Raw genomic sequence first — 13,274 nt, 5'->3', positions numbered from 1 at the left:
TTTTTTTAGTTTTTCAGTCAATTATAATTCAAGAAAATCTCCATCTGAAGTTCAATAACTGCATAATATTTCTGAAGTCAATGAGTCATATCATGTTAAATAATCATCATCTCCATAATGACCAAAATAATAATTATTTTTCCCAAAATAGAGCGGCCCCACTATAACGTTTTTCTAATATTGTGTTTTTGCTACAACTTAAAATGTGATGAAAAACCCGAGCACACTGCTGTCATGAACACTTTGTTTCATTGTAACACATAGACTTGTGGCTTCAGCGAATCTAGCAGTGCTGTCATAATCATATGCAGTGCTGCTGACCACCAAGTGTGTCACAGCAGCCCGGCCTCCCTGAGGTTTCTACAGAGAGTGACAATGTCAGATAAAATATTCTCTCTTCCCTGCCGGTGCCTGATACCTCAGTGTCACGCAGTGAGATGAGTTAAAGCAGACAGCATTGTCTTTTTCCCTCAGGTCCTTTTCATCCGTGCGCACGGGATAAAACAACAAAGTAGAGAAGCCTCCCTGCAAGAGAAAAACTCTGCTCCTTGATCAGCTCACAAGGGCTGATATGAATAACTGCTTGGTGATAAGTAATAAAACACTGAATATGGAACACCAATATCAATAAAAGAGGGAGTGATAAAGTGAATGAGATTGCAAGTATTGTCATGAGGGCTGTGTTGGTACCCAGAAGACCTCATTTACACGAGATGAGGTTTGCTATTGTGTTTCAGTGAACAATTCGAAAAGCTGACACCTGATTTCTGAGAAAAAAAATTTGAATTCTAATTCAAATAGAGAGCAAATAAAGTGACGTATTTTTGTAGGCCAACCTGGTAGTAGCATCACCATGGGGTCGGTTAAGAATTCTCCTATGGGATTTTTGCATAGGATTTTGGATCACTGCAGAAAATAAGCTCTATGGCAAACACACGTTTCTGAAGCTTATGTGTTTTGTTCAGCAGATAATCTTCACAAATGAAACCCACTTTTATGATGTTTGAAGCGTTAATGCAGTTGACAGAAGTAAAAAGCTAACGTTATGCTATAGCAAACTGCACCACAGTCGCATGACTTCCACGTCACTACCGTTAACTAACCAGCAGTTTTGACAAGCTAGCAAAACCGTAGCCTAATAAATTGTTTATTAACCATTAATGTAGTTTTCAAGAGCTCTGAAAAACTTGACTACACCACGTTCGCATGACTTATACGCCACAACCTCTATTCCTCAAGACAATCTCCGATGAGCTAACCAGCGGTTTTGATAAGCTAGCAAAATAATAGCCTAATAAATTGCAAGAGCGCTGAAAAACAAGACTATAGGATGTGAGGCAGACTAGTGGAAGAGTTCCCATCCGTGTCCGGCGTGACATAATTTAAATTCACCAGCAACCACTGTAGTCTCATTTAGCCACTAGAAACCGCCTTTTCAAGGACACGTAAAACTTCAAAAATCAAAAGTGGGGGTGTTTGCTAATGTTTTTTATGTTGTACAATAAGAGGCGAACATTCCTTAAGCTTGTGTTGACCACAGACCTCACTTCAGGCATGTAACCAAAAACACATTCAAGAAGATAGACCCCAGGGCGCTAAAATGCTAACTTACTTTGCATTTCTGTGGCGCACTATAACGAGGAGAAAATGTAAAATTGGTTTATGTATGTAGGTTTTGAAATATATTTATTATTAGCAGCAATGAAGGGATACATTGCACTAGTAGTGTATCTAGTTTTGATTTAGATTTTAATTAAAGCTGCTCTCATCAATATTTATGTGATGTTTAATGTATGTTAGATGAAATGAGCCCCTCACAGTGATAGGCCTATATAGAAATATCCCTTTAGCTCTATAGATTAAATTAGTCAAGTTTGATAGGGATACAAGAAAATATCTAAATGCTTGAGTTTTGCAATATTATGTTTTGTGACACTGTATTGAATTTTAAGAAACAGTTTACATGCAAACACTCACAGCAGACAGATTTTTTCCCTCAAATTGTATCCATATGGTATGTTCTTTATATTATGACAGTTGAATAAAAAATAAAATCACAATATATATTGCTTTGCCTACAGTATCCCAATATATTGAATTGCAACCTCTTTATCATGATACATGTACATGTATTGCCACATTCTTGCCAACACACAGCAGCAAAGAAGAACATAACAAAACTGTACCTGGAACTGTGAGATTCAGTCCATCAAAGGCAGAAAGAAAAGCGTTAAAGCTTGTTAATGGACCTGCTGCGTTTCTTTGTTCTCTCACCTTTTCAGTTTTTATGAAACTTATATTTAGCCTGACTTTTGAAACCACAAAAATGTGTCCCTTGAATTTTCTGTATTAAGCTCCACACAGAACTTTCCCTCACTTTAATGTGTGACTTTGTCAGCGAGCAAAAGGCTTCCAGCTGTTATGCTCAAAACGGCATGCCTGGAGAAATATCACATAATGAACAGAACAGCTCAATGCCACTGCAACAAATAGGCAACAAATGTCATTTTCAACAATCACTTGCTTCTGAAATGTGGCTGTACTAACATTTTGAACAGCAACTCAAAAAATAATAATCAAACCCAGAGTGAATTCATACCGCCTTCTAAACACATACAAAATAAATATAGAAATAAAAAATAGTTTCTTTAACTTCATCTCAATCAATATAGAAACAAAATAGTACAGTTCCTTCATTGATAAAACACAAAATCACCTTTAATGTTAGCATTAAATGTAAATTAAATGTTCACTTGTCAAATTCATATGGGTAGAGCAATGTTATGCTCACTGCAGTGGCAATCAATTATTTTGCACTTAGAATTACAGTTTGGACCTGTAAAAGCTAGATTTATATCAACATATAACTCAGACAGGAAGCACTAACAATACGTTAGAGACAAAGATAAAATATTTACAAGATCGTAACTCTTCATACTTGCCTTTCCCAGCTAAAACTTCCTAAAAGCAGTCCAAAAAGTAAATAAAACAAATCTAAAACTATCAAGAAATTGTATAAGACAGTGTTTCCTACATATATATTTACAGCGGTAGCCAAACCCTGAAAGACTGCTGCAGGATTTTATGAGATATCATGAAGTCGCAATTACACCACTCTGGCAGCAACAAAAGTCTCACAATCAAGAATCAACCCAACTCAAACTCTCCAGGTGCAACAAAACATTGAAACCACACTTCAAAAAAGCCAACTTATTTTAGTTACTTAGTATTTTTTTGGCCTAAAACAGTGATTTAAGTTGGTTTAACCTGGAAATATAAATTATTGATATTTAGGGCAATAATGTAAGTTAGCACAACAAAGGAAGCCAGTTGTCTGCTCAAAAACAAGTTTGTGAGTTGTTGTTACTTATACCTTTAATTTGGGGTTCAAAACAAGGGACAATAGTTCTGCTAACTCGTATTTCTTTGTTGTGAAATGCAGGAAAGCAGTGAAATTCGGTCATTAGCGAAAGCTAGCGGCTAACTGATACTAGCGGCGCTGCTTGTTACAGCTACAAGAGTAGCCATTAGCGTATCAATGCTAACTCAAAATTGTGGTCGCAACATTAGCTAACATTTAATAGCGGCGTTACAATCGTGCCAATTCAGCACATTGCAGAAGTTAGCAGAAGTAAGGATTAAAAGTTATTACAATGTAAAATTATAAGTTAGTACAACTTGCAGTTGAGTTGACAAAAATCTGAATTCAGAGACGAGCAACCTCAAAAACAAAAAAAACAAAAATATTTAGTTTAATTGTCCAACTTAAAATTTTATCGAAGTTTGTTGCCTTGAAATTTTGAGTTCACCCAACTATTCTTTTTTTGCAGTGCAAAAACAACAACTACCAGAACAGGTTATGCAGCTGTAGCTTGTATTGTAGAAGCAGTGCTGTCGGTTGACATCAGTTTCTGATCAGCAGTAATGTGGTTAAGGCAGGAGCAACAATTCTTTCATAATAATATAGAATATATTCATGATATAGTGCACTTATTTTCACCTCATCTACCAAGAATAATAAGACCTTGGTCACCACGACAGAGATCTTGTCTCACCGAGATCTGAAATCCAAAGCTGAAGAGAGCTGAGAGACAGCTGGGATAAAAGACCATCTTATATCAGCACGCATGTGACAGCAAACTGGCAACGTCAACAAGCAGCATGAGTAATGGATCGATGTTAGAGAAAACACTGTAGCCAGGGGGAAAAAAACGCAGGAGAAAATACCTTTTTTTGTCCCCAATTTCCACAGCAAGGAAGCAAGGAGGCAACACGTATGCAAAGCCAAGAGGTTTATTTCCTCGTCAATACATTTGATCCCAATACTGATTTTTCCTACAACCTCTAATACAATTTGTTTTAGTACAATCCAAGTGAGATGTTTAGAGGCCGTTTTGCATCTACATTGTTTGCACGATGAATGCAATTTGGACCCTAAAGCACATTCATCCTTCTTAATTGTGCAGTGGTTCAAATTCATTTAATCTGAATCACATTCAATACTAATTCATACCATTACAGCAATCTATACTGTTGGCCTCCACTTAAATAAACAGACCAAACGGTTTTCTGGGATATTAAGACGCCTTAAAAGGTATTGATCGGTCAGGATTAAACTGCGGGCCACACGCTGGAGTGGTTCAAGTAATAAGGGCCACGGGGTCAGAAGCAAGGTCACGATGAAGGGGGGTCAACTAATTGTCTCGCCCAGCCTACTGCTTTCATTATAGCTCAGTCCCATCCGCGCTTTAGGATGCCAATCACGCAGGTGTGCTGAGGGCAATGGATCAAGGGTGCTGTGTAAATCCTCACTTGACTGATGACTGAAAGAGACGCAGGGAGGACACAACAAATTATCACTTCAAACTGGTAGGCCTACATGTCACATGTCGTTTGTCATACAACAGAAGCAACTGCTGAAATGATTGCTCCATTAATTGGTTTGGCTACAGAAAAGTAATCTGCTACATTTTTTTAACAAATATTTAAAAGGGACAATTTTCCTTTTACCTGTAGTGCCTTTTAGTGATATAGATTGTTTTGTTGTGAGTTTCGTACACTCAACGGCCACTTTATTAGCTAGCAAGGTGTACCTAATAAAGTGGCGTTGTGGTCTTCTGCTGCTGTAGCCTATCTGCTTCAAGATTGGATGTGTTGTGCATTCAGAGATGGTCTTCTGCATACATTGGTTGTAAAAAGTATTTATTTGAGTTACTAACGGTTTCTATTAAAGTCAAAGCAAATTTGGAACCAAAATGTTGGTTCCCATTAAAGGAAATGCGAATTATGGATGTTTCCCGAATTTAATCCAATTAGACAACTTATAATTGTTCTTTCATGTCAGCTCATCTTGACCGGCGGGAGTGAAAAAGCTGGTCAGTTAATTTGTATGCACAATTTTTTTAATTTTTTTAATTTTGGTGTTTCCAAAAGACGACTCGTGTTGCCTTTCTATCATCTTGAACCAGTCTGGCCATTTTCTTCTGACCTCTGGCATCAACAAGGCATATTGGCCCAGAGAACTGCTACTCACTAGATATTTTCCCTTTTTCAGACCATTCATAAACCCTAGAGATGGTTGTGCGTGGAAATCACAGTTTCTGAAATACTAGCCAGCCCATCTGGCACCAACAACCATGCCACGTTCAAAGTCACCTAAATCACCTTTCTTCCCCATTCTGATGCTCGCTTTGAACTTCAGCAGAAAGTCTTCACCTTGTCAAACATGCCTAAATGCATTGAGTTGCTGCCATGTGATTGTCTGATTATACATTTGCATTAACAAGCAGTTGAACAAGTGTACATAATTAAGTTGCCAAAGTGTGCATTTATATGTATTTGTGATATTGGAGTGAACTGTCCCTTCAAGCCTTTATTTTTCTGGAGCAAAAAATAATTGGGTCAGTGTCTTAAATGTGATTTTTTTTTTTTTGTGCTTGTTTTGTGAGTCTTAGTAAACTGAATATTTTTCCATTTGGTATGTGGACAAAATAAGCAGTTGAAATATGTCAACTTGGATCCTGGGAAGGCTAATTTGTTACCATTATATGACTGAACAATTTACCTTCATACATACAAAAGATCAGCATCGTTAATCGATATTTAGAAAAATCTCTGGCAGCACCCCTGTCTGCTATAATCCACCAAAAATACACACAGAGCAAAGCTCACAGAACACATTTTAATCACAAACTAGGCCACATCTGAGAACATTTGCAAACTTGCCATCAAATGAGAAAAATAACATTTTATTTTCCCTACACAAGTAGCAAAGTTTGGCTCATTAAGTTGTCAGCGGCATGCACAGACGGTGATGAAGATGTTGGTTAGTGAGTGAGGTGCAACTGCTAGTTACAGTATAATGGCACTTATGCAAGAATGAGGACGCACAGGTGTAAGTTGAGGCAAACATTGTTGAGATAAATAGTGCAGGCCTCCTTGAGTATGGTAATTTCTCATTATGATTGCCTTGATTCAGAGCTTCTCAGAGCCTGGCAGCTGCAGTGACTGAATGTCGTTGGTGTTTGCTGTACTTTTGTTTGCCTGCTCGGGGACAGGGGATGACTTCTCCGAGGGTTATTATATTTGTATTGCATGTTAAATAAAGTAGAAGAAAAATATCAATTCAAAGTTGTAAGCCTGCTCGCTGATGAAAGCTGCTGCCGGCGTATCACTTCACCTCAATGACGCTGCTGAAATTATTATATCAGAAGGTGATAGCAAATATCTCTCCACTTATCACTACAGATGGCTGAAGTGTGAGACAGGCTTACTTTATGACTGCCATTATGGAGTCCATGGTTTTTTAATCTCACCAACAATTTGGTCGAGAAGGACGATCGTTTGTCACCAGCATGCCAATTCACTCTAAAAGTCTTTTCTCTGTGACAAATAAAACAATCTTTTGGAAAGTTATTTCACCTGAAAATGTCTCAAAATAAAAAACACAGGCCTTAAATCAACTGGCACAGAACTCATTTATCTGTCCACTCACTGTTAAACAGTCCATTTGTGACAACACTGTGCTATTGGATTTGGTAGATGATGTCCCATTTCAGAGTTGCTTAGAGCAGAAAGAGGTCAAATGCCATTATCATTAAGCGTGTCGGAATGCAGCCGTGTTTCTGAACACATTTACAAATAAAAAACCACTTCAAGATTAGTGAGAAGCATTATCAAGACTTGATCATGTGAAACGTAATAACTGACGTCCTGCAGCTAAGCTTCAAAACCCAATAAAAATGTGTTTATTTCTCCGTGTTCTAACACCAGCAGGGCGCCAGAAAAACAGCACTCAGCCATTGATGACGCTGCAGAGCCACTGGAGGACTGATAAGCCAAACACCAGCAGGCTGCTGGCCACAGCCGCTGCCGGACTGATCACTCGTGCTCCCTGGGTGGCTATCTGCATCACCGCTAATCAGTTATAACACTGATGAGCACACGGGCCCCGCAACCCTGAAAACCAACCCCACATCAATTTTCTCACTCTAAATGCTCAGTAATTGAAGCCAATGGAAAAACCAATTTTAACTCAAATTCCAGGACCATTTTGTGAACCACTAACATTCATTTACATTTAATAGCAAGAAGAAAATTGTATAATTCGGAATTAAATGGTGAGAGCATGGAGAGTTGCAATCAACGTGTACTTTCACCTACACAAATATACACACGTGTATGTTTTGTTCTGTTCTATAAGATTTTTTTTTTCTTCCCTATAACCCAAAGGAGCATTTCAGACTGCAACTGTAGGATGTTTCCAAGAATGCAATACCTCAAAGAAGTTATAACCATGGGTTAAATTAGGCCAGAGCCAGCAGCAGCACAGCTCCACCAGCATGACTTCACCTCTATGAATTGCTCATTTTTGTTTGAGGCAATACCTTCATCAGTCACTAGCCCCCCTGTAGTATAGACTGCAGTGTTTCCTGTTTATTTGGTGCTCTGGAGGAGAACCTCAATAAAGCAAGGTTGTGCGTCTTTGTTTGTTTGTAGCACTTGTGCAGTGCTTAGGGGAATTGCGGTATACGCTATTCCAGCCACACAGAGCTTTTCAAAGCCCTGCATAAAAGGAAGTACTGCATGAAGCATGCTCGCATAATCATTATCCAGCGGTGGGTTTGGTGTGTGAAACATCTGTAGAGCAGAAAATTGCTTTAGGATTTTCTAACTGGAGTGGGTAGGTCAATGTATGAATTAAAAGTTTAACTAAATGGTTTTTTATGTTCAAAAACACTGAGAAAGCTACACCTTGGTGTGAACAGGTGTTGCTGCTGGAGTTTAAACAGTTCAGCTCACTTCAATCAGGCAAACACACCCTCACCAGACCCTCTACCTCTTCTCCTGCAAAGCTCGAGCACACTCGTTTGGAAAATAATCAGTCCCTCTTTTGTTAAGATTTGTTTTTGCACTTCTTTTGCTCGAATATGAACCGAACCTCAACCCAAGTGGAGAAAGCCAAACCAACACCTGCTAAATCTAATATTATAAATATGCATTCAGAGTGAGAACAGAGCTGCATGATAATGAAAGTGCTACAAAATGAGATTAGATCGCCCTCTGAACATATTTCACAGCCTTTAACGGTGTAAAATTTACAAAAGATTTAATTCCACCCACATACAGAGAAAAAGCCAATCCAACATATAAAGGCTAAGGTATGGCACGGATAATAGTTTAGGTCACGCAGTACAAATAAAATGGGTACAGCATCTGGGAGCCCTGAGATCTAGTAAGAAGATCTGATGATGATGGCAGACACTATATATAGAATAGACCTTATTTTCTATTAGTGTTTTGCAATCAGCTTTCATCTTTTTCTTTATATTTGCTGATACTTATATGATTTATTTTCCTCTAATATGATTCTGATTATTTTTAATATATTTCAATAAGTGTAACTGTTTATTTCTCATGTTTTTTTAGTTTTTTTCCTCAATAAAAAATACAGGTATTGGATTTATGCTTATATTATGGTATGTTAACTGTGTTGTTCTAATTATATTGCATGGCAAATTGAGTTTTTATCATGGAGAATAAAGTACATGCGTGGAGTCAATTAAATAAAAAAAATAATTATTTAAAAAAAATTGGGGAGTCATTTTTTTAAGGGTGTTTTTTGTAAGGTTTTTGTTCATTTTCTCAAAATCTATGACAAGATTGTAATATTATTTGGTGGAATGTTTGGCCATCAACCAATGAAACCTGCAGTTATTAGTTTACAAATGTCTAGACATTTGCAATTATCAAGTGTTAAAATAATAAAAAAATGGATTGTGCCCGCATATTTGAGATATTTGCTCTCTTGTTTAATCTGATTTTCTGAATATAGCTGCTCCAAATCACATGATTCACTCGCTAAATAAAGAAGCCAAATGTTTTTCTTACAACAAGTAGGTCATGTCTCACTGTTGAGCCCTATTAGCCTCATAGATCTTGTCATATAAATATAACGTTTGATTTTTGATCGCTTATGGCAGTATAGGAGGAGGCAGACTCATTCAGTCAGGTGCTCAGGCCCTTATATGCCCCATCAGTTATGTCTGTGTCTGTATTGTGATTTACTAGTGAGTTGATGGTGATTTTCTATGTTTCCCTCGTGTGTTACTGCAGTAGAAATGTTGTAAGTAAACTGAAAAAAAGATTTCTTGGCCCTGTAATTATTATTTCAATCATTTATATAAATTCTACAAAGGAATACAAATTCAGTGCTTTTACTTTAAAATAGCAGTTTTTCATGTCGTGCATTACTTAGTGATTGTTTGTTATTATGTGTACTCAGTTTTGTATGTAAATTGAACTAAGCCAGTTCATTGGCTTACTTAGTTGATATTTCCAAGTAAAATGTAATTGAGGGACATCAGTGAATCTGCAATTTACTTGTGTATTTTCATTTTTTTTTTTTTAAAGTGGTTCTATTAAATAAATATAACTTGGAAACAGCCTGAGTAAAGATTACAAACACTTTCAGTGTGGAAAAACTTGCCTAGCTTTTTATTTTTTTAAGTAAATGTCACTCCAATTTTTTTCAGTGCAGGTGTCACAGTGTAAGAGAGTCCACGTGCTCAGGCCTGTCTGCTAGACTGAGGATGAAATTGACAGAGACTGGCCAGCACGCTGCTTCTCATACATTTAAAAGCTGAAGCAGGCCTGCAGCCAAGGGGTCTGCACTAAACAACAGCTTAGCATTAAACTGACGCGTCTCCCTGCTACCCGGGATTTACTATGGACCGGTAATCTGACTAGTAGGATGCACACATGATGGACCATCTGCCGCCTCATGCAGCAGCAGCAGCGCGGTTACAAGCACGTCTCTGCTCGCTGACAACTACAGTGGAAGGTTACATCGTGTGTGCCGGTAGGCTGCATGCTCACCATTAAGTTGAAAAGGTGGTCCGCCCTGGGACGGCGACTTGTAACATCATTTTTGGAGAGTTTCTTTCAGTGTCTCTCTCTGGGGGGAATGACAGCTGAGCTGGTCGGAGGAAACATGTTGCTGAGGTAATGTGATCAGACGCTGAGGGCTGAAGGCGTGCCTGTCTGTGCAGGAGATGGCCCTCTGGGGCAGGGGAGGGCGGGGATACAGCCTGCCTGATTGATTATTTAATTAGGCTTAACTAAATATTCATTAGCCAAGCCGAGTCATTATCTTGTGTAAACAACTGAAGCTCTCTCTCAGTGAATGGAAATTATTTTTTATGGTACCTGTGGGGTAAAAAAGAAAGAAAGAAAGAAAGTAAAATAACTGGACTTTCTTATAACTATAATTGGACCGTAGCAAATCTGAATTAAACACTTTTAACAAGACCCCAAAACTGTTTATTCGCTAATTTATGGCTATTGTATGCACTACTTTGAAATAAATACCTATTAGGCCTACTAAAATACTTTGTCATGCAGCTCAACTGCTTCAACTGACAATTAAATTGAAATAGCTCTATCACTAAATGCAGCTATTCAGATTTCTTTTAAGTTGTAGGATAACTGCTGTTATTATTACAGGGCTTTGTGAAAATGTGTTTGTGGTTGGTCAATTATGGTACTCTAAGGTCTGTTATTTCTGAAAGCAGACCATTTCTATCTATAGCAGACAGTTGCTATGGGTGAAGAATTGACCTGGAGGACCGCTGGTTTAATTATGTCGATCTGCAGAAAGAAGTCTGGTAACTGAATGTCAGCTGGTTGTTATGGTAATGCTAATCACTAACTACTACTAACTCTAGCTGTGGTCAATTAGCTCATTCACATTAATAAAACTTCCACCATAAGCTATTACTATCTGTCGTTTTAAAAAAAAAATTTATTACAAGACATATTACATAGCATTGAATTTTCTTTTTTTTGTAATAAATATAAAGACAAACCTTACGGACTTACATCATGCAGTGTTAAGGGCATGGAGAGAAAAGATGAACAGAAAAAGTGACCGTGAGATAACTTTTTTAATGTCAACTCCACAATGCCTAAAAATAATAAACAGAAAAGAGATGAAACAAGCTTGTCCTCCATCATCTACCGCACAAATCAGTCTTTCATCTCGCTTTTAAAGAAACTTTGAAAACTCAGCTGCCATCACATGTTGCTATTGTATGCTACTAGCTACCTGTAGGTAGATATAAATCCTTTCCTTTTCTCCTTTAATGTTTTTCCAAAATGTCTTTATTTTTTGGCACTTCACAAAATATGAGTGCATATAGATGGAGATACTTTTCAGAGGCCAACGTTTCCATATTAAACCTACTTTTTAAAATGTGTCTTTTGTAATAATAAATTTTTTTTGAAACACTAGATTTTACGTCTTCATTAAATGTAAGCAATAATCATTATAATTAGAAGAAATGAAATAAATTAAGACATGAAGTGTTTCATTCTGCATGTAATGGATCTATATATTGTGTTATTTCCACTTTTTGAGTTGAATTACTGACATAAATAAACCTTTCTATGATATTCTAATTTATTGAGATGCACCTGTATGTTTTCTTGAGTGTCAGCTGATAAGATTGATACCACACATGTCTAGTAGAGAGTATGAATCTTCTCATCTACTCTCACCAAGAACACTAACATATTCACCAAAATGTATTATATTTATTATAATTATTGATTTCTGACACAAACTGCATTAAGTGTGATGTTTCACTTACATCCTCCTCAAGCAGCCAGAGAGTGATTCCATGCTTGTATTGTTTTCATGTCATATTTAATGTTTATTTGCTCAAGGAATGTTTTGAAAGCTTGTGAATGATGTTTTGTTTTGTTTTGTTTTTGCAGTGACCTACATCTACATTACTGTACAGCTACATCCACACCAGGGAGCTGCACCGCAATCAGTCTTGTGCTGCTGGTTGCTGAGCAACAGTATAAGTAAGGGGTTAAGTGCCTTGCTCCAGGGCAACACGGCGGTTGTTGCTGAGGGAGAGGAGAGTGTTTGCCATTTACTTTCCCAGCCCAGACTCCTCCAGCTGGCCAGGGATCCCACTTGGAGACCATCCATTCATAAGCCTGTTACTGGACCGCTACCACAGCCTGTCCAGTCCAAATGTCAGCGTCTGTAAAAATTTAGTTATTCAGGGAGACATCTTCCATCTTATCAGCATTTTGTTTTACATGTCATCTTACCTCAATAAAAATGAAGCACTGATTTTTATGGGCACATGTCCAGAGCGCTGGCATAATTCTTTGACCCACTTTTTAAGCTCCAGCAGCAGAGAAACAAAGAGCGAGAAGACAGATGTTTTTATAAAGGTCACTGGCTTCTGTTACACCTTACCTTACTTGATTGTTTGCTCACAGTAGGATTCACACATTTCATTTTTTACAAGCCAAGTCCTTTGTGGTTTTTGTTCTACACTCATCCCGCCCTCTGCAAGCTTCCGCCACACAGAAGCTCTGCAAATAATAGTCTTGCCAGTAGTCAGTTTCAAGTAATTTCAGGATCAATTTTAAGATGACTTTTCTTATCAAAATACATCAGTATGAAGCACCTCCCTGACCTTAAGATTTGACATATTCTATCTCCTATGCTTATCCTGGTGAAAGACATTTAAGTTCTCAAATTTGGTTTGCTTCCCCACTGTGACTAGATTAACGAGCTGCCCTTTTGCTTGTAACATTGGCCATATTTCCTGCAGCTTTAGGTATCTTCATTAGATGTAGAAATATTGACCTTCAGTGCTTTTTATGAGAATGTATAACAGAGAAAAGCAAGCATTTATCTATATAGCTCTGCAAACTATTCTCATCATTCCATATCTTCCCGCAGCAAGTCC

General features: G+C 37.7%; 1 protein-coding gene across 1 annotated transcript in view; it reads right to left on the bottom strand.

The window, feature by feature from the left end:
- The window catches only part of eys (eyes shut homolog), a 202,249-nt gene extending 191,730 nt beyond the window's left edge, over positions 1–10,519 (bottom strand). Inside the window, exon 1 of the mRNA XM_059359709.1 lies at positions 10,378–10,519. The gene's annotated coding sequence lies outside the window, so the exon portion shown is untranslated. The remainder of the gene's footprint in view (positions 1–10,377) is intronic.
- Positions 10,520–13,274: the final 2,755 nt, after the last annotated feature.

The sequence above is a fragment of the Centropristis striata genome, chromosome 20, assembly GCF_030273125.1.
Source record: "Centropristis striata isolate RG_2023a ecotype Rhode Island chromosome 20, C.striata_1.0, whole genome shotgun sequence".
Lineage (NCBI taxonomy): Eukaryota > Metazoa > Chordata > Actinopteri > Perciformes > Serranidae > Centropristis > Centropristis striata.
The sequence above is the reverse complement of the archived record's forward strand: the minus strand, read 5'-3'. Positions and strand labels throughout refer to the sequence as shown.